The sequence below is a fragment of the Cloeon dipterum genome, chromosome 4 (genome assembly GCF_949628265.1).
Source record: "Cloeon dipterum chromosome 4, ieCloDipt1.1, whole genome shotgun sequence".
Taxonomy (NCBI): domain Eukaryota; kingdom Metazoa; phylum Arthropoda; class Insecta; order Ephemeroptera; family Baetidae; genus Cloeon; species Cloeon dipterum.
This window is the reverse complement of record NC_088789.1, coordinates 5523647-5544692: the sequence shown is the minus strand read 5'-3', so window position 1 is coordinate 5544692 and position 21046 is coordinate 5523647.

Sequence of the window (21046 nt, the reverse complement as noted above, 5' to 3'; positions counted from 1 at the left end):
GGGTAGGGCGTTACGCGTAACGGGTAGGGCGTTACGCGTAACGGGTAGAGCGTTACGCGTAACGGGTAGGGCGTTACGCGTAACGGGTAGGGCATTACGCGTAACGGGTAGGGCGTTACGCGTAACGGGTAGGGCGTTACGCGTAACTGGTAGGGCGTTACGGACTGATTTAATGTCAAAAAGTCTTAATGACGGATTTATTATGTTTAAAATCGATAAAATATTATGTATTTTTTCATTTCTGAGCTTATTTTAATTAATTCTACTTGGTAATATGATGCGAATGACATACGGTTAAATTTCTGATGAGATAAATATATTATTTGTTGCTTCTTGTAGCGAAATAATGGAAATTGAAGAAATTATTTACTTAACTATACTGCCATTTTTAATTCGGGTAGGGCGTTACGCGTAACGGGTGGGGCGTTACGCGTAACGGGTAGGGCGTTACGCGTAACGGGTAGGGCGTTACGCGTAACGGGTAGGGCGTTACGCGTAACGGGTAGGGCGTTACGCGTAACGGGTAGGGCGTTACGCGTAACGGGTAGGGCGTTACGCGTAACGGGTAGGGCGTTACGCGTATCGGGTAGGGCGTTACGCGTAACGGGTAGGGCGTTACGCGTAACAGGTAGGGCGTTACGGACTGATTTAATGTCAAAAAGTCTTAATGACGGATTTATTCTGATTAAAATCGATAAAATATTATGTATTTTTTCCATTTCTGATCTTATTTTAATTAATTCTACTTGGTAATATGATGCGAATGACATGCGGTTAAATTTCTGATGAGATAAATATATTATTTGTTGCTTCTTGTAGCGAAATAATGGAAATTTAAGAAATTATTTACTGAACTATACTGCCGTTTTTAATTCGGGTAGGGCGTTACGCGTAACGGGTAGGGCGTTACGCGTAACGGGTTGGGCGTTACGCCGAACGGGTAGGGCGTTACGCGTAACGGAATGGGCGTTACGCGTAACGGGTAGGGCGTTACACGTAACGGGTAGGGCGTTACGGACTGATTTAATGTCAAAAAGTCTTAATGACGGATTTATTATGTTTAAAATCGATAAAATATTATGTATTTTTTCCATTTCTGGGCTTATTTTATTTAATTCTACTTGGTAATATTATGCGAATGACATACGGTTAAATTTCTGATGAGATAAATATATTAGTTGTTGCTTCTTGTAGCGAAATAATGGAAATTGAAGATATTATTTACTTAACTATACTGCCATTTTTAATTCGGATAGGGCGTTACGCGTAACGGGTAGGGCGTTACGCGTAACGGGTAGGGCGTTACGCGTAACGGGTAGGGCGTTACGCGTAACGGGTAGGGCGTTACGCGTAACGGGTTGGGCGTTACGCGTAACGGGTAGGGCGTTACGCGTAACGGGTAGGGCTTTACGCGTAACGGGTAGGGCGTTACGCGTAACGGGTAGGGCGTTACGCGTAACGGGTAGGGCGTTACGGACTGATTTAATGTCAAAAAGTCTTAATGACGGATTTATTCTGATTAAAATCGATAAAATATTATGTATTTTTTCCATTTCTGGGCTTATTTTATTTAATTCTACTTGGTAATATGATGCGAATGACATGCGGTTAAATTTCTGATGAGATAAATATATTATTTGTTGCTTCTTGTAGCGAAATAATGGAAATTGAAGAAATTATTTACTTAACTATACTGCCATTTTTAATTCGGGTAGGGCGTTACGCGTAACGGGTGGGGCGTTACGCGTTATGGGTAGGGCGTTACGCGTAACGGGTAGGGCGTTACGCGTAACGGGTAGGGCGTTACGCGTAACGGGTAGAGCGTTACGCGTAACGGGTAGGGCGTTACGCGTAACGGGTAGGGCATTACGCGTAACGGGTAGGGCGTTACGCGTAACGGGTAGGGCGTTACGCGTAACTGGTAGGGCGTTACGGACTGATTTAATGTCAAAAAGTCTTAATGACGGATTTATTATGTTTAAAATCGATAAAATATTATGTATTTTTTTCATTTCTGAGCTTATTTTAATTAATTCTACTTGGTAATATGATGCGAATGACATGCGGTTAAATTTCTGATGAGATAAATATATTATTTGTTGCTTCTTGTAGCGAAATAATGGAAATTGAAGAAATTATTTACTTAACTATACTGCCATTTTTAATTCGGGTAGGGCGTTACGCGTAACGGGTGGGGCGTTACGCGTAACGGGTAGGGCGTTACGCGTAACGGGTAGGGCGTTACGCGTAACGGGTAGGGCGTTACGCGTAACGGGTAGGGCGTTACGCGTAACGGGTAGGGCGTTACGCGTAACGGGTGGGCCTTACGCGTAACGGGTAGGGCGTTCCGCGTAACGGGTAGGGCGTTCCGCGTAACGGGTAGGGCGTTACGGACTGATTGATGTCAAAAAGTCTTAATGACGGATTTATTATGTTTAAAATCGATAAAATATTATGTATTTTTTTCCATTTCTGATCTTATTTTAATTAATTCTACTTGGTAATATGATGCGAATGACATGCGGTTAAATTTCTGATGAGATAAATATATTATTTGTTGCTTCTTGTAGCGAAATAATGGAAATTTAAGAAATTATTTACTGAACTATACTGCCGTTTTTAATTCGGGTAGGGCGTTACGCATAACGGGTAGGGCGTTACGCGTAACGGGTTGGGCGTTACGCCGAACGGGTAGGGCGTTACGCGTAACGGAATGGGCGTTACGCGTAACGGGTAGGGCGTTACACGTAACGGGTAGGGCGTTACGGACTGATTTAATGTCAAAAAGTCTTAATGACGGATTTATTATGTTTAAAATCGATAAAATATTATGTATTTTTTTCCATTTCTGATCTTATTTTAATTAATTCTACTTGGTAATATGATGCGAATGACATGCGGTTAAATTTCTGATGAGATAAATATATTATTTGTTGCTTCTTGTAGCGAAATAATGGAAATTTAAGAAATTATTTACTGAACTATACTGCCATTTTTAATTCGGGTAGGGCGTTACGCGTAACGGGTAGGGCGTTACGCGTAACGGGTAGGGCGTTACGCGTAACGGGTAGGGCGTTACGCGTAACGGGTAGGGCGTTACGCGGAACGGGTAGGGCGTTACGCGTAACGGGTAGGGCGTTACGCGTAACGGGTAGGGCGTTACGCGTAACGGGTAGGGCGTTACGCGTAACGGGTAGGGCGTTACGCGTAACGGGTAGGGCGTTACGCGTAACGGGTAGGGCGTTACGCGTAACGGGTAGGGCGTTACGCGTAACGGGTAGGGCGTTACGCGTAACGGGTAGGGCGTTACGGACTGATTTAATGTCAAAAAGTCTTAATGACGGATTTATTATGTTTAAAATCGATAAAAGATTATGTATTTTTTCCATTTTTGGGCTAATTTTATTTAATTCTACTTGGTAATATAATGCGAATGACATGCGGTTAAATTTCTGATGAGATAAATATATTAGTTGTTGCTTCTTGTAGCGAAATAATGGAAATTGAAGATATTATTTACTTAACTATACTGCCATTTTTAATTCGGGTAGGGCGTTACGCGTAACGGGTAGGGCGTTACGCGTAACGGGTTGGGCGTTACGCGTAACGGGTGGGGCGTTACGCGTAACGGGTGGGGCGTTACGCGAAACGGGTTGGGCGTTACGCGTAACGGGCTGGGCGTTACTCGTAACGGGTAGGGCGTTACGCGTAACGGGTAGGGCGTTACGCGTAACGGGTAGGGCGTTACGCGTAACGGGTAGGGCGTTACGCGTAACGGGTAGGGCGTTACGCGTAACGGGTAGGGCGTTACGCGTAACGGGTAGGGCGTTACGCGTAACGGGTAGAGCGTTACGCGTAACGGGTAGGGCGTTACGCGTAACGGGTAGGGCGTTACGGACTGATTTAATGTCAAAAAGTCTTAATAACGGATTTATTATGTTTAAAATCGATAAAATATTATGTATTTTTTCTATTTCTGGGCTTATTTTATTTAATTCTACTTGGTAATATGATGCGAATGACATGCGGTTAAATTTCTGATGAGATAAATATATTAGTTGTTGCTTCTTGTAGCGAAATAATGGAAATTGAAGATATTTTTTACTTAACTATACTGCCATTTTTAATTCGGATAGGGCGTTACGCGTAACGGGTAGGGCGTTACGCGTAACGGGTAGGGCGTTACGCGTAACGGGTAGGGCGTTACGCGTAACGGGTAGGGCGTTACGCGTAACGGGTAGGGCGTTACGCGTAACGGGTAGGGCGTTACGCGTAACGGGTAGAGCGTTACGGACTGATTTAATGTCAAAAATTTTTAATGACGGATTTATTATGTTTAAAATCGATAAAATATTATGTATTTTTTCCATTTTTGGGCTAATTTTATTTAATTCTACTTGGTAATATAATGCGAATGACATGCGGTTAAATTTCTGATGAGATAAATATATTAGTTGTTGCTTCTTGTAGCGAAATAATGGAAATTGAAGATATTATTTACTTAACTATACTGCCATTTTTAATTCGGGTAGGGCGTTACGCGTAACGGGTAGGGCGTTACGCGTAACGGGTTGGGCGTTACGCGTAACGGGTGGGGCGTTACGCGTAACGGGTGGGGCGTTACGCGTAACGGGTTGGGCGTTACGCGTAACGGGCTGGGCGTTACTCGTAACGGGTAGGGCGTTACGCGTAACGGGTAGGGCGTTACGCGTAACGGGTAGGGCGTTACGCGTAACGGGTAGGGCGTTACGCGTAACGGGTAGGGCGTTACGCGTAACGGGTAGGGCGTTACGCGTAACGGGTAGGGCGTTACGCATAACGGGTAGGGCGTTACGCGTAACGGGTAGGGCGTTACGCGTAACGGGTAGGGCGTTACGCGTAACGGGTAGAGCGTTACGCGTAACGGGTAGGGCGTTACGCGTAACGGGTAGGGCGTTACGGACTGATTTAATGTCAAAAAGTCTTAATAACGGATTTATTATGTTTAAAATCGATAAAATATTATGTATTTTTTCCATTTCTGGGCTTATTTTATTTAATTCTACTTGGTAATATGATGCGAATGACATGCGGTTAAATTTCTGATGAGATAAATATATTAGTTGTTGCTTCTTGTAGCGAAATAATGGAAATTGAAGATATTTTTTACTTAACTATACTGCCATTTTTAATTCGGATAGGGCGTTACGCGTAACGGGTAGGGCGTTACGCGTAACGGGTAGGGCGTTACGCGTAACGGGTAGGGCGTTACGCGTAACGGGTAGGGCGTTACGGACTGATTTAATGTCAAAAAGTCTTAATGACGGATTTATTATGTTTAAAATCGATAAAATATTATGTATTTTTTCCATTTTTGGGCTAATTTTATTTAATTCTACTTGGTAATATAATGCGAATGACATGCGGTTAAATTTCTGATGAGATAAATATATTAGTTGTTGCTTCTTGTAGCGAAATAATGGAAATTGAAGATATTATTTACTTAACTATACTGCCATTTTTAATTCGGGTAGGGCGTTACGCGTAACGGGTAGGGCGTTACGCGTAACGGGTTGGGCGTTACGCGTAACGGGTGGGGCGTTACGCGTAACGGGTGGGGCGTTACGCGTAACGGGTTGGGCGTTACGCGTAACGGGCTGGGCGTTACTCGTAACGGGTAGGGCGTTACGCGTAACGGGTAGGGCGTTACGCGTAACGGGTAGGGCGTTACGCGTAACGGGTAGGGCGTTACGCGTAACGGGTAGGGCGTTACGCTTAACGGGTAGGGCGTTACGCGTAACGGGTAGGGCGTTACGCGTAACGGGTAGGGCGTTACGCGTAACGGGTAGAGCGTTACGCGTAACGGGTAGGGCGTTACGCGTAACGGGTAGGGCGTTACGGACTGATTTAATGTCAAAAAGTCTTAATAACGGATTTATTATGTTTAAAATCGATAAAATATTATGTATTTTTTCCATTTCTGGGCTTATTTTATTTAATTCTACTTGGTAATATGATGCGAATGACATGCGGTTAAATTTCTGATGAGATAAATATATTAGTTGTTGCTTCTTGTAGCGAAATAATGGAAATTGAAGATATTTTTTACTTAACTATACTGCCATTTTTAATTCGGATAGGGCGTTACGCGTAACGGGTAGGGCGTTACGCGTAACGGGTAGGGCGTTACGCGTAACGGGTAGGGCGTTACGCGTAACGGGTAGGGCGTTACGCGTAACGGGTAGGGCGTTACGCGTAACGGGTAGGGCGTTACGCGTAACGGGTAGGGCGTTACGCGTAACGGGTAGGGCGTTACGCGTAACGGGTAGGGCGTTACGCGTAACGGGTAGGGCGTTACGGACTGATTTTATGTCAAAAAGTCTTAATGACGGATTTATTATGTTTAAAATCGATAAAATACTATGTATTTTTTCCATTTCTGGGCTAATTTTATTTAATTCTACTTGGTAATATAATGCGAATGACATGCGGTTAAATTTCTGATGAGATAAATATATTAGTTGTTGCTCCTTGTGGCGAAATAATGGAAATTGGAGAAATTATTTACTTAACTATACTGCCATTTTTAATTCGGGTAGGGCGTTACGCGTAACGGGTTGGGCGTTACGCGTAACGGGTAGGGCGTTACGCGTAACGGGTAGGGCGTTACGGGTAACGGGTAGGGCGTTACGCGTAACGGGTTGGGCGTTACGCGTAACGGGTAGGGCGTTACAAGTAACGGGTAGGGCGTTACGCGTAACGGGTGGGGCGTTACGCGTAACGGGCTGGGCGTTACGCGTAACGGGTAGGGCGTTACGCGTAACGGGTAGGGCGTTACGCGTAACGGGTAGGGCGTTACGCGTAACGGGTAGGGCGTTACGCGTAACGGGTAGGGCGTAACGGACTGATTTAATGTCAAAAAGTCTTAATGACGGATTTATTCTGATTAAAATCGATAAAATATTATGTATTTTTTCCATTTCTGGGCTTATTTTATTTAATTCTACTTGGTAATATATTGCGAATGACATGCGGTTAAATTTCTGATGAGATAAATATATTATTTGTTGCTTCTTGAAGCGAAATAATGGAAATTGAAGAAATTATTTACTTAACTATACTGCCATTTTTAATTCGGGTAGGGCGTTACGCGTAACGGGTGGGGCGTTACGCGTAACGGGTAGGGCGTTACGCGTAACGGGTAGGGCGTTACGCGTAACGGGAAGGGCGTTACGCGTAACGGGTAGAGCGTTACGCGTAACGGGTAGGGCTTTACGCGTAACGGGTAGGGCGTTACGCGTAACGGGTAGGGCATTACGCGTAACGGGTAGGGCGTTACGCGTAACGGGTAGGGCGTTACGCGTAACGGGTAGGGCGTTACGCGTAACGGGTGGGGCGTTACGCGTAACGGGTTGGGCGTTACGCGTAACGGGTGGGGCGTTACGCGTAACGGGCTGGGCGTTACGCGTAACGGGTAGGGCGTTACGCGTAACGGGTAGGGCGTTACGCGTATCGGGTAGGGCGTTACGCGTAACGGGTAGGGCGTTACGGACTGATTTAATGTCAAAAAGTCTTAATGATGGATTTATTATGTTTAAAATCGATAAAATATTATGTATTTTTTCCATTTCTGGGCTTATTTTATTTAATTCTACTTGGTAATATTATGCGAATGACATGCGGTTAAATTTCTGATGAGATAAATATATTAGTTGTTGCTTCTTGTAGCGAAATAATGGAAATTGAAGATATTATTTACTTAACTATACTGCCATTTTTAATTCGGATAGGGCGTTACGCGTAACGGGTAGGGCGTTACGCGTAACGGGAAGGGCGTTACGCGTAACGGGTAGGGCGTTACGCGTAACGGGTAGGGCGTTACGCGTAACGGGTAGGGCGTTACGCGTAACGGGTTGGGCGTTACGCGTAACGGGTAGGGCGTTACGCGTAACGGGTAGGGCGTTACGCGTAACGGGTAGGGCGTTACGCGTAACGGGTAGGGCGTTACGGACTGATTTAATGTCAAAAAGTCTTAATGACGGATTTATTCTGATTAAAATCGATAAAATATTATGTATTTTTTCCATTTCTGGGCTTATTTTATTTAATTCTACTTGGTAATATTATGCGAATGACATGCGGTTAAATTTCTGATGAGATAAATATATTAGTTGTTGCTTCTTGTAGCGAAATAATGGAAATTGAAGAAATTATTTACTTAACTATACTGCCATTTTTCATTCGGGTAGGGCGTTACGCGTAACGGGTAGGGCGTTACGCGAAACGGGTAGGGCGTTACGGGCTGATTTAATGTCAAAAAGTCTTAATGACGGATTTATTATGTTTAAAATCGATAAAATATTATGTATTTTTTTCATTTCTGAGCTTATTTTAATTAATTCTACTTGGTAATATGATGCGAATGACATGCGGTTAAATTTCTGATGAGATAAATATATTATTTGTTGCTTCTTGTAGCGAAATAATGGAAATTGAAGAAATTATTTACTTAACTATACTGCCATTTTTAATTCGGGTAGGGCGTTACGCGTAACGGGTGGGGCGTTACGCGTAACGGGTAGGGCGTTACGCGTAACGGGTAGGGCGTTACGCGTAACGGATAGGGCGTTTCGCGTAACGGGTAGGGCGTTACGCGTATCGGGTAGGGCGTTACGCGTAACGGGTAGGGCGTTACGGACTGATTTAATGTCAAAAAGTCTTAATGACGGATTTATTCTGATTAAAATCGATAAAATATTATGTATTTTTTCCATTTCTGGGCTTATTTTATTTAATTCTACTTGGTAATATTATGCGAATGACATGCGGTTAAATTTCTGATGAGATAAATATATTATTTGTTGCTTCTTGTAGCGAAATAATGGAAATTTAAGAAATTATTTACTGAACTATACTGCCATTTTTAATTCGGGTAGGGCGTTACGCGTAACGGGTGGGCCTTACGCGTAACGGGTAGGGCGTTCCGCGTAACGGGTAGGGCGTTCCGCGTAACGGGTAGGGCGTTACGGACTGATTGATGTCAAAAAGTCTTAATGACGGATTTATTATGTTTAAAATCGATAAAATATTATGTATTTTTTTCCATTTCTGATCTTATTTTGATTAATTCTACTTGGTAATATGATGCGAATGACATGCGGTTAAATTTCTGATGAGATAAATATATTATTTGTTGCTTCTTGTAGCGAAATAATGGAAATTTAAGAAATTATTTACTGAACTATACTGCCGTTTTTAATTCGGGTAGGGCGTTACGCATAACGGGTAGGGCGTTACGCGTAACGGGTTGGGCGTTACGCCGAACGGGTAGGGCGTTACGCGTAACGGAATGGGCGTTACGCGTAACGGGTAGGGCGTTACACGTAACGGGTAGGGCGTTACGGACTGATTTAATGTCAAAAAGTCTTAATGACGGATTTATTATGTTTAAAATCGATAAAATATTATGTATTTTTTTCCATTTCTGATCTTATTTTAATTAATTCTACTTGGTAATATGATGCGAATGACATGCGGTTAAATTTCTGATGAGATAAATATATTATTTGTTGCTTCTTGTAGCGAAATAATGGAAATTTAAGAAATTATTTACTGAACTATACTGCCATTTTTAATTCGGGTAGGGCGTTACGCGTAACGGGTAGGGCGTTACGCGTAACGGGTAGGGCGTTACGCGTAACGGGTAGGGCGTTACGCGTAACGGGTAGGGCGTTACGCGTAACGGGTAGGGCGTTACGCGTAACGGGTAGGGCGTTACGCGTAACGGGTAGGGCGTTACGGACTGATTTAATGTCAAAAAGTCTTAATGACGGATTTATTATGTTTAAAATCGATAAAATATTATGTATTTTTTCCATTTTTGGGCTAATTTTATTTAATTCTACTTGGTAATATAATGCGAATGACATGCGGTTAAATTTCTGATGAGATAAATATATTAGTTGTTGCTTCTTGTAGCGAAATAATGGAAATTGAAGATATTATTTACTTAACTATACTGCCATTTTTAATTCGGGTAGGGCGTTACGCGTAACGGGTAGGGCGTTACGCGTAACGGGTTGGGCGTTACGCGTAACGGGTGGGGCGTTACGCGTAACGGGTGGGGCGTTACGCGAAACGGGTTGGGCGTTACGCGTAACGGGCTGGGCGTTACTCGTAACGGGTAGGGCGTTACGCGTAACGGGTAGGGCGTTACGCGTAACGGGTAGGGCATTACGCGTAACGGGTAGGGCGTTACGCGTAACGGGTAGGGCGTTACGCGTAACGGGTAGGGCGTTACGCGTAACGGGTAGGGCGTTACGCGTAACGGGTAGAGCGTTACGCGTAACGGGTAGGGCGTTACGCGTAACGGGTAGGGCGTTACGGACTGATTTAATGTCAAAAAGTCTTAATAACGGATTTATTATGTTTAAAATCGATAAAATATTATGTATTTTTTCCATTTCTGGGCTTATTTTATTTAATTCTACTTGGTAATATGATGCGAATGACATGCGGTTAAATTTCTGATGAGATAAATATATTAGTTGTTGCTTCTTGTAGCGAAATAATGGAAATTGAAGATATTTTTTACTTAACTATACTGCCATTTTTAATTCGGATAGGGCGTTACGCGTAACGGGTAGGGCGTTACGCGTAACGGGTAGGGCGTTACGGACTGATTTAATGTCAAAAAGTCTTAATGACGGATTTATTATGTTTAAAATCGATAAAATATTATGTATTTTTTCCATTTTTGGGCTAATTTTATTTAATTCTACTTGGTAATATAATGCGAATGACATGCGGTTAAATTTCTGATGAGATTTTAGCGGTACAACAACGCGGTCCTGCTTTTTGTTGGAAGCCAACAATTGTCGGCGGTTTGAATTATTGTAATTTTGCATTATTGTTTAACAGCAGAAAGATGATTTTAAAATAAGAATTCAGTTTTCGTCCGTCAGCCACACGGTGCTGACGTGATTCGTTTAATAGTGCAGAACCCGATTCAAAGGGGTGAGTCCAACCGTCAGTTAAACTAAAGAATTTGTAACTTATTATTGTAAACCATTTCAGTTCTTGTATTTGATTAAGCATCCGATCGGATTTGCAACTGTAACATAATACACCAACCAAATTCTTCATCATTCCAACCCTCTTAATTCTCCCAAAGATCCCTTTCAAATTTAAATGTCAAGTATTGATTTGACCGTTCCTTAATATGATTGCGCAATTTGATAAATTGAGTTTTGTTGGTTCTGTACTGTTTTCGTTCTCCTTATCTTGCGTGCAAATTTTAAAATGAATAACACTTAGTGTACATATATATTAAGGATACATGATTATCTACTATATGTACTCAAAAAATATTATTTCACCCCATAATGTGACTGAGTTGATATGTATTTGTGTTTAAACAATTCTTTTGCTGATAAAAGCCAGTAATTCAATTTTTTATTTAACTTGAAGCCTGTCACTGAACCTGCTGCCTAAAATCGTTTATTGTTAGGTGATGAAGGGAAACAAAGATTAATTTAATAAATTCCTTCCAGCGAATCATAGCAGTAGTAAATCAACGTTGAACAGGCCGCAAGAGCAGAAAAACGCCTTCCTAGATAGGGCCAATTTGAAATTCGCTTGAAGCTGATATTGTTTACTAAAATTAATTACTTTAGTCGGAGAACATTAAAAAAGCTCTCCTTTTGCATTGTTTTACGATCTTGCAAACAGCTCCTGGGCCGAAACAGCCGCTTTACAGTACATTCTGCAACCCTTCTCGTACGAGAAAGTGTAATTTTATTTTTTTTAACCTCCATTCAGCACTTCCTGTGGGCAATGAGCTCACCGAGGTCTCAATAAAACTGCCGAACGGATATCATGGAACAAGTGGCCCGAGTAGCCGCAGAGGAGCTTGGGCCCAAGGTGGGCACCCCGCACCGAGGACTTTTATTGAAACGCCAGACATTTTTGTCCCTAAAGCCGCTGGAAAGTGGCGAGCCAGCGCCGGCGAGTTATTTGAGCATTTTTTCTCACATAATTTTCCCATTTATTTTCCACATAGTATAGAGCAATTCAGTTTGTGTTTGTGTATTTCTTTCTTTGTCTTAAATAATTAATCAACTCAAAATTGATTTATGCATGTAAATTAGTCTTTATATATTTTGACAATGATACAAAAAGCTAATGAAAAATCATTTTTCACTTTTCATTTTAGTTGAGTTATCAAAAAAATATAGCCAGTCACCGAGCCAATTGCCTAGAATTGAGAATATACATCAAGACATGAATTTGTTTAAAATTAGTTCCTTACCGCAAAAAGCAGTTGCAAATCGACATTAAACAGGCCGCAAGCAGAGAAATGTGCTTTCCTTGATTTTGCCAAATCAAAAAATGCTTGGAGCTAATTATGACACATTCATTTTAGTCAGTTTGGTGACTTTATTACCGCTTACCTCTTGCGTGGTTTTCTGATCTTGGCCATGTCGGAATAGTCGGCCCACCAAATCGGTCGTTTTATCCGCCTAAAAAATTGCTGAATATAACAAATATATTTGTTTTGCCACATGCCATTGACTCGCCTCGATTCGCAGAGTACCACAATTTCTAACTAGCCAACAAAATCTCCAAGAGCAGTCGAGGGAAAAGACAAGATTGAAGCACCATTCATTCATATAGAAATCAACCGATCGTCCGATGCAGCTCATGAATCCGTTCAACAGCCCTGATACGATCAAAAGGAACGCCTGCGTCAAGTCCAACAAAAGGAAAACTTTCACCGCATTTGACAATCGCGAATGGCTGTAGAGAATCGCATTGAAGATGTTATGGTAAATCCGAATCTCTTGAATTTGAGGTGACAGTTCTTTCAAGGCGAGGTTTAATTTAACGAGTCTACTTTTCAGCTCTAAAATGGTCAAAGAGATGAGCTGCTCGGTGACCAGGATCATGCAGTAAATAAACCTGGATAGCAAAGCGCTGCATGTCACATTCCTCTGGTCGAAATAAACTGTTGCTACGGTGTTGCGAAAAATCATCAAAAAGCAGGTGCATAAAGTGAAAATTTCTGCACGAATGTTGCCCCCCTCGACTCCCAAGTGTCGGTCGGCCAGAGACACAGCGGCCAGAGTCACGTCCAATACGGGACACATCTGCTGTGATAGAACAATGATGGAAATGACGTTGAACTCATCAATAGTGAAGCCAGTCAGAGCAGTGCCGGCTGTCACCATGATTCGAAAATCTCTCGTGTTTTTCTGTTGAGAGTAAAACGAGTTCATGTAGTATTGTATTGCGTATGAGCTGAACGCAGTGAACGCTGACATCTGAACAGAAAAGGCGATCAGACGCATCCATGTGGTTGTCCGAATTCCGTGCCTGGAAACTGTGACGAAAGGCACGACGCCGAAAATACGCGCTAAGTGTAAAAATGGAACCATTCTGACGACCAATTGAAAAAGAAGAGCTTTTGAGAACAGCCGCAAGGGAATCAAATATGTGATCAATATGTGAAAGAAGGATCAATTTTATTACTAGCGAAATTGACAGAGTGAAGAAAAGGTGCACTACACGAGTATTAAAAAAGGTTGAAAAAACATACTTGCCTCGTTGTGAAGTCTGCCGCAGTTAATTGAAATAAAGGAGAATCTGCATGAGGCTTCTACAGCGGTGTATAGCGTGTAAAAGCACCAGCTCAGGGGCAAATCACGATCGCTGATATGTGACCAGCAAGTGAGGTGCGAATTCAGAAATCCACTTATAGTTAGCAAAAACAGCTGAGATAAGTCAAAAAGCAGGAAAAATCGCACCGTTTTTGACAGAATCTTTTGTCCAAGCATGATATCTTTGTAAACATAGCATAGTTTTATAATTTTACATTCATTTGCGCTGGAAGTAGGAAAATTTCGTATTTTTCCATTCAATGCCTTTAGTCGTAATCTTAATTCAGAACAAAGTAAGCACAACAACATTTCTGCGAGTAATTTTTGACAGTATACTAAGCGGGCGCCGATGAAGAAATGAAGAGGAACGAATTTCAACAGCGAAATGGATAAGGCGCATCGCAAAACAGTAGCCGCCAAGACTAAAATTGCCAAATTAAAGGCCATTAGACTTGAAGAGGTGGTATGCAAGGTTTTGTCTGCACTGCACAGACTTTTCAGGATTGACATCAAAATTTTCGGCATGCTTTGAGAAAGGTGGATAATAGCGAAGAGATTGCAAATGTCAATTGAGAAGTTGCAAATGGAAGTTGCAGCCGATACGACCACTCTCACGTCATAGTTCGAGACGCTGAGCAACTGGTCGATATTGTATTTGCCCTTTATGTATTCGCCTATGTAGCCTAGGTAGCATCCAGTCCCCACTGACTGCAACACAAATGAGTACAAACGAGAGTAATTAGACGCTGATATGTTGCTTTTCCTCAGTCTCGAAAACGGAACAACGCCGAGTATTTGACACACACGCAAAAAGAACAACATTTTATAATTCGACGTCCGTCTGAATATTTTAATAAAAACGTTTATAGCTATAGCTTCGAACGTGCGGCCCCGTAGACTCATTATATTAATCGATTTACTTCGTGGCATCCGTCGTGAGGTGAACATTATTGAATTTGTTTTGACCGACGTCTCTTGAAACACTCATGAAGATTGAAACCGCGACATTTTTACTCGCTCTTATCAATATTACAATTTAACTGTTTTCGATCGACGAACGACTGATATATTATTATCTAGACCTTGCAATGAGCAATGACAAAATTAAAGCATTAAGAATAAATATTTTTGTTTTATCCAAATTTACTATTTGTTTCTTTACCGCTGACGCCTTTGTCTAGCCTAAAGTGTCCTATCTTTGAACTATTTTTTGAAACAGCAAATTAAAAATAGATATAAATAACAAATAACAATCTTAAGATACAAGGTCTCCATATTAAAACTGCGGCCCAAATTTTCTCTTAAGAATTTTACTTCAGATATTATTATTAAAAATTAGGCGTTCTTCATTTATCGCAAGCTTTTAAAATTACGTTAAAATCTGTTCATATGAAAATTTATGTCCTCAAATCCTTTAACAATATCTGTAAATGAAAACTCTATTGGAAAATAAACTAAGTTAGCATCAATCTGAATTGTATTTGCCTTTTTTCTTTCAATTTTTACTTCAGTTGAGAGAGGATGAAAATGTAGTTTAAGATAGCTCCACCAGCCTACAAAAGTTGAAGATAAACTTTACGTCGATAGTTAAAACCGAACAACGAACCGTGAAGAGTAGCTGTATGTCGATGGTGAACAAACCACACGCTGAAAAAGAGACTTTTCTTGAACGGGCCAAGTCGGAAAAAGCTCTCAGCTGAAAATTCAATTGATATAGTGCAAATATATTCAACCGTCGTTTAGAAATGAGCACACCTCTTGAGTTGTTCGTATTTCTAGACTGTTCTTATACAACCGAGTCACCAGGTCGGAAGTTTTTCTCATCTGTGGAAAAGTAGCATTAATTGCCAAGTTGAAGAGTTTAGAAAAAAATTAAGGGTTAGATATGGCATTTAACTGTACTATATTGGATTTCTATTTTTTTTTTTTTTTTTTTTTTTTTTTTAGAGAAATCATGGGAATTAGCTAAAATAGTGAAGATTTAACACGGTTTGAAATAAATTAGAAGAGATCGAGCCAATAAAATTTAACATATACTGACATGTACAGTAAATAAAAATGATTTATATTAATATTTCAAATAATTCTTCTAAAATATTATTTCAAAATATGTATCTACCTAACATAAAATTAAAAATTAAGCATGTAATTAAAACATATCAACAATGAAAAATAGCAAATTTCGAAGTTTTTTTCTTAAAAGTAGAGGTATAATTCAATAATTAATCAAATCGACATAGGTAGTTTTTAGATGAGTATAAGGAAACACATACCTCGTTTTGGAGCATTCCGCAGCTCACTACTATGGAGGAAAACCTGTAGGTCCCATCCAAAGCCATGTATAATGTTGAGTAACACAAGCCACTTGCCAAATCACCGACATTTTTGATCCAGCAATAATAACTGGAGTTCACAAATCCAGCGAGGACCAACATGAATAGTTCCGACACATCAAGAAGAAGAAAAAAGCCTGAAGTTGAAGACAGTTTCTGTTGACTTTCTAGCAAGGATCGAAAAACATTGTGCAGTTTTCTGGCACTGTCACTGTCCATTTGCAAATTGCGGATTCTCTCATTCAAAGCGTTGAATCTGATTCTCAATTCAGCGCAGATGAAGCACACAAACACTTCAGAGAGCAGAGTGTTGGAATAAGCTATTCTAGCTGGAATCACAAGTTTCAGCACGGATAAATCATCTGCTCTCATGATAGTTGATATCAAGCGAATGGCAATCTGAATAAATGCCAGCAAGCAGAAGAAATATGCTCGAAGGTCCGACAAAGAGGTTGCCAGAATTTTGTCCACAGCTCGGAGATTCCTCAAGATGAAATTCAAAGTTTTAAGGTTGCGCATGCAATTGAAAGCAATCGCACACACATTGAAAAAATCCAAAACAAAGAAAACGTCAATGATGGTTGACGAAACAATTTCTCTGACCTCAGGTCCTCTCCGTGACCTTTTTTCTAGCCTAGACTGAACAGTGTAAACGACATGGCAGGCAGCTCCGAGCGACTGTACAACCAGCGAGTAAAGACGAGACCACTTGGAAAAGCGAAGCTCGTAATTTTCAAGCTTGGAAAATGGTAATACGCCGAAAACCCGGCAAATGCTCAAAAACGGAACCATACCAAGGACTAGATCGACTCACTGACCGTCGCTAAACAATACACTCTTTTTCTTGTCAAATATTGCACTATAGTCTTAACGCTAAAATCGAACATTCGATTTGTAGATTACTGGTGCAGAGTGCGCCACTTAAACTTATACATATATAGAATTGTTTTTTGTAACCTCTGCTCAGCACTTCCCGTGGGCTATGAGCAGGTCCCAATAACACCGGTGATCGGATAACATGGGGCCTGAGTAGCCGCAGAGGAGCTTGCAATGAATTTTTATTTTAATAGTTCGTTGAATTTTTAAAAATGTAAATATAAGTAAAAATAAAAGCATTTGGAGAAAGGGCAACACTTATAGTTGACTGTAAGACCCTGTCCAAAGGGAGAAAGCCGATATTAATAATCCAGACTATATAAAACAAAGGCACACTTAACAAACTTGTTATTACATAATACGCCTTGCAAAAGGAGGGAAACTGTGCCGCCGAGCGATCTTTCAGTCCAGATAATAATATTGTTCTACTCTTTCTCCACACGAAAGACAAACACGTTTTCCCGAGTTTGGTGCAGACAGATGGCTGCTGCAACCTGAGATGCAGCGAAATGAAATATGAATCAAATAGAAATGATTTGGCCTCTTTCAAAGAAGAAAGTCAAGTGAATTTTTGCTACTTTTAGGTGTGTTTTGCGCTTCTATTGCGTACATGCATGATTTAAATTTAGAAAAAGAAGCGTACATACCTGGGGAATTGGATTATACATATTGTTCATAATTAAAAAAATAAATTAAGCTATAAAAACTCTTAACATTTTGTGGTTTTATTATCAATTATGCAGAAACAGACGCCTAAAATTAGACAGTGCTTCTCGAATTAGCCTGTTATTCTTGTGATTCTGGATTGGTTTGCAATTTTATAATAAATCTTAGAAATTTCTCTTAGGAATTTGACTTCAGATATTATTATTAAATTAAGCGTTCTTCATAGATCATAAGATTAAAATAACGTTAAAATCTTTTCATATGAATATTTGTGTCCTCAAATCCTTTAAAAATATCTGTATGAGTAAACTCTATTGGAAAATAAACTAAGTTAACAAAAATCTGGATTGAATTTGCCTTTTTTTCTTTAATTTATTGCTTCAGTTGAGAGAGAATGAAAATGTAGTTTAAGATAGCTCCACCAGCCTAAAAAAGGCGAAGATAAACTTTACGTCGATAGGTAAAACCGAACAACGTACCGTGAAGAGTAGCTGTATGTCGATGGTGAACAAACCACACGCTGAAAAAGAGGCTTTTCTTGAACGGGCCAAGTCGGAAAAAGCTCTCAGCTGAAAATTCAATTGATATAGTGCAAATATATCAGCTGTCGTTTAGAAATGAGCACACCTCTTGAGTTGCTCCTATTTCTAGGTTGTTCTTATACAATCGATTCACCAGGTCGGAAGTTTTTCTCATCTGTGGAAATCAACTAAAATAGTGAATGTTTAACACGGTTTGAAATAAATTAGGAGATCCAATAAAATTTAACACACACACTAAACTATATTTCATTAAATTTTTGTAAAATATTATTTAAAAATATGTTTCCATCCTACATAAAATTAAAAAATAAGCATATAATTGAAAACATCTCAATCATGAATAATAGCAAATATTGAATATTTTTTATAGAGAGATAATTCATTAATTAATCAAATCGACATATATTGTTTTAGATGTGTATATGGAAGCACAAACCTCGTTTTGGAGCATTCCGCAGCTCACTACTATGGAGGAAAACCTGTAGGTCCCGTCCAAAGCCATGTATAATGTTAAATAACACAAACCACTTGCCAAATCACCGACATTTTTGATCCAGCAATAATAACTGGAGTTCACAAATCCAGCGAGGACCAACATGAATAGTTCCGACACATCAAGTAGAAGAAAAAAGCCTGAGGTTGAAGACAGTTTCTGTTGACTTTCCAACAAGGCTCGAAAAACATTGTGCAGTTTTCTGGCACTGTCACTATCCGTTTGCAAATTGCGGATTCTCTCATTCAGTGCGATGAATCTGATTCTCAATTCAGCGCAGATGAAGCACACATACATTTCAGATAGCAGAGCGATGCAAAAAGTTATTCTAGCTGGAATCACAAGTTTCAGCACGGATAAATCATCTGCTCTCATGATAGTTGATATCAAGCGAATGGCAATCTGAATAAATGCCAGCAAGCAGAAGAAATATGCTCGAAGATCCGAAAAAGAGGTTGCCAGAAATTCGTCCGCAGCTTGGAGATTCCTCAAGATGAACTTCAAAGTTATGAGGTTGCGCTTGCAATTGAAAACAATCGCACACACATTGAAAAAATCCAAAACAAAGAAAACGTCAATGATGGTTGACGAAACAATTTCTCTGACCTCAGGTCCTCTCCGTGACCTTTTTTCTAGCCTAGACTGAACAGTGTAAACGACATGGCAGGCAGCTCCGAGCGACTGTACAACCAGCGAGTAAAGACGAGACCACTTGGAAAAGCGAAGCTCGTAATTTTCAAGCTTGGAAAATGGTAATACGCCGAAAACCCGGCAAATGCTCAAAAACGGAACCATACCAAGGACTAGATCGACTCACTGACCGTCGCTAAACAATACACTCTTTTTCTTGTCAAATATTGCACTATAGTCTTAACGCTAAAATCGAACATTCGATTTGTAGATTACTGGTGCAGAGTGCGCCACTTAAACTTATACATATATAGAATTGTTTTTTGTAACCTCTGCTCAGCACTTCCCGTGGGCTATGAGCAGGTCCCAATAACACCGGTGATCGGATAACATGGGGCCTGAGTAGCCGCAGAGGAGCTTGCAATGAATTTTTATTTTAATAGTTCGTTGAATTTTTAAAAATGTAAATATAAGTAAAAATAAAAGCATTTGGAGAAAGGGCAACACTTATAGTTGACTGTAAGACCCTGTCCAAAGGGAGAAAGCCGATATTAATAATCCAGACTATATAAAACAAAGGCACACTTAACAAACTTGTTATTACATAATACGCCTTGCAAAAGGAGGGAAACTGTGCCGCCGAGCGATCTTTCAGTCCAGATAATAATATTGTTCTACTCTTTCTCCACACGAAAGACAAACACGTTTTCCCGAGTTTGGTGCAGACAGATGGCTGCTGCAACCTGAGATGCAGCGAAATGAAATATGAATCAAATAGAAATGATTTGGCCTCTTTCAAAGAAGAAAGTCAAGTGAATTTTTGCTACTTTTAGGTGTGTTTTGCGCTTCTATTGCGTACATGCATGATTTAAATTTAGAAAAAGAAGCGTACATACCTGGGGAATTGGATTATACATATTGTTCATAATTAAAAAAATAAATTAAGCTATAAAAACTCTTAACATTTTGTGGTTTTATTATCAATTATGCAGAAACAGACGCCTAAAATTAGACAGTGCTTCTCGAATTAGCCTGTTATTCTTGTGATTCTGGATTGGTTTGCAATTTTATAATAAATCTTAGAAATTTCTCTTAGGAATTTGACTTCAGATATTATTATTAAATTAAGCGTTCTTCATAGATCATAAGATTAAAATAACGTTAAAATCTTTTCATATGAATATTTGTGTCCTCAAATCCTTTAAAAATATCTGTATGAGTAAACTCTATTGGAAAATAAACTAAGTTAACAAAAATCTGGATTGAATTTGCCTTTTTTTCTTTAATTTATTGCTTCAGTTGAGAGAGAATGAAAATGTAGTTTAAGATAGCTCCACCAGCCTAAAAAAGGCGAAGATAAACTTTACGTCGATAGGTAAAACCGAACAACGTACCGTGAAGAGTAGCTGTATGTCGATGGTGAACAAACCACACGCTGAAAAAGAGGCTTTTCTTGAACGGGCCAAGTCGGAAAAAGCTCTCAGCTGAAAATTCAATTGATATAGTGCAAATATATCAGCTGTCGTTTAGAAATGAGCACACCTCTTGAGTTGCTCCTATTTCTAGGTTGTTCTTATACAATCGATTCACCAGGTCGGAAGTTTTTCTCATCTGTGGAAATCAACTAAAATAGTGAATGTTTAACACGGTTTGAAATAAATTAGGAGATCCAATAAAATTTAACACACACACTAAACTATATTTCATTAAATTTTTGTAAAATATTATTTAAAAATATGTTTCCATCCTACATAAAATTAAAAAATAAGCATATAATTGAAAACATCTCAATCATGAATAATAGCAAATATTGAATATTTTTTATAGAGAGATAATTCATTAATTAATCAAATCGACATATATTGTTTT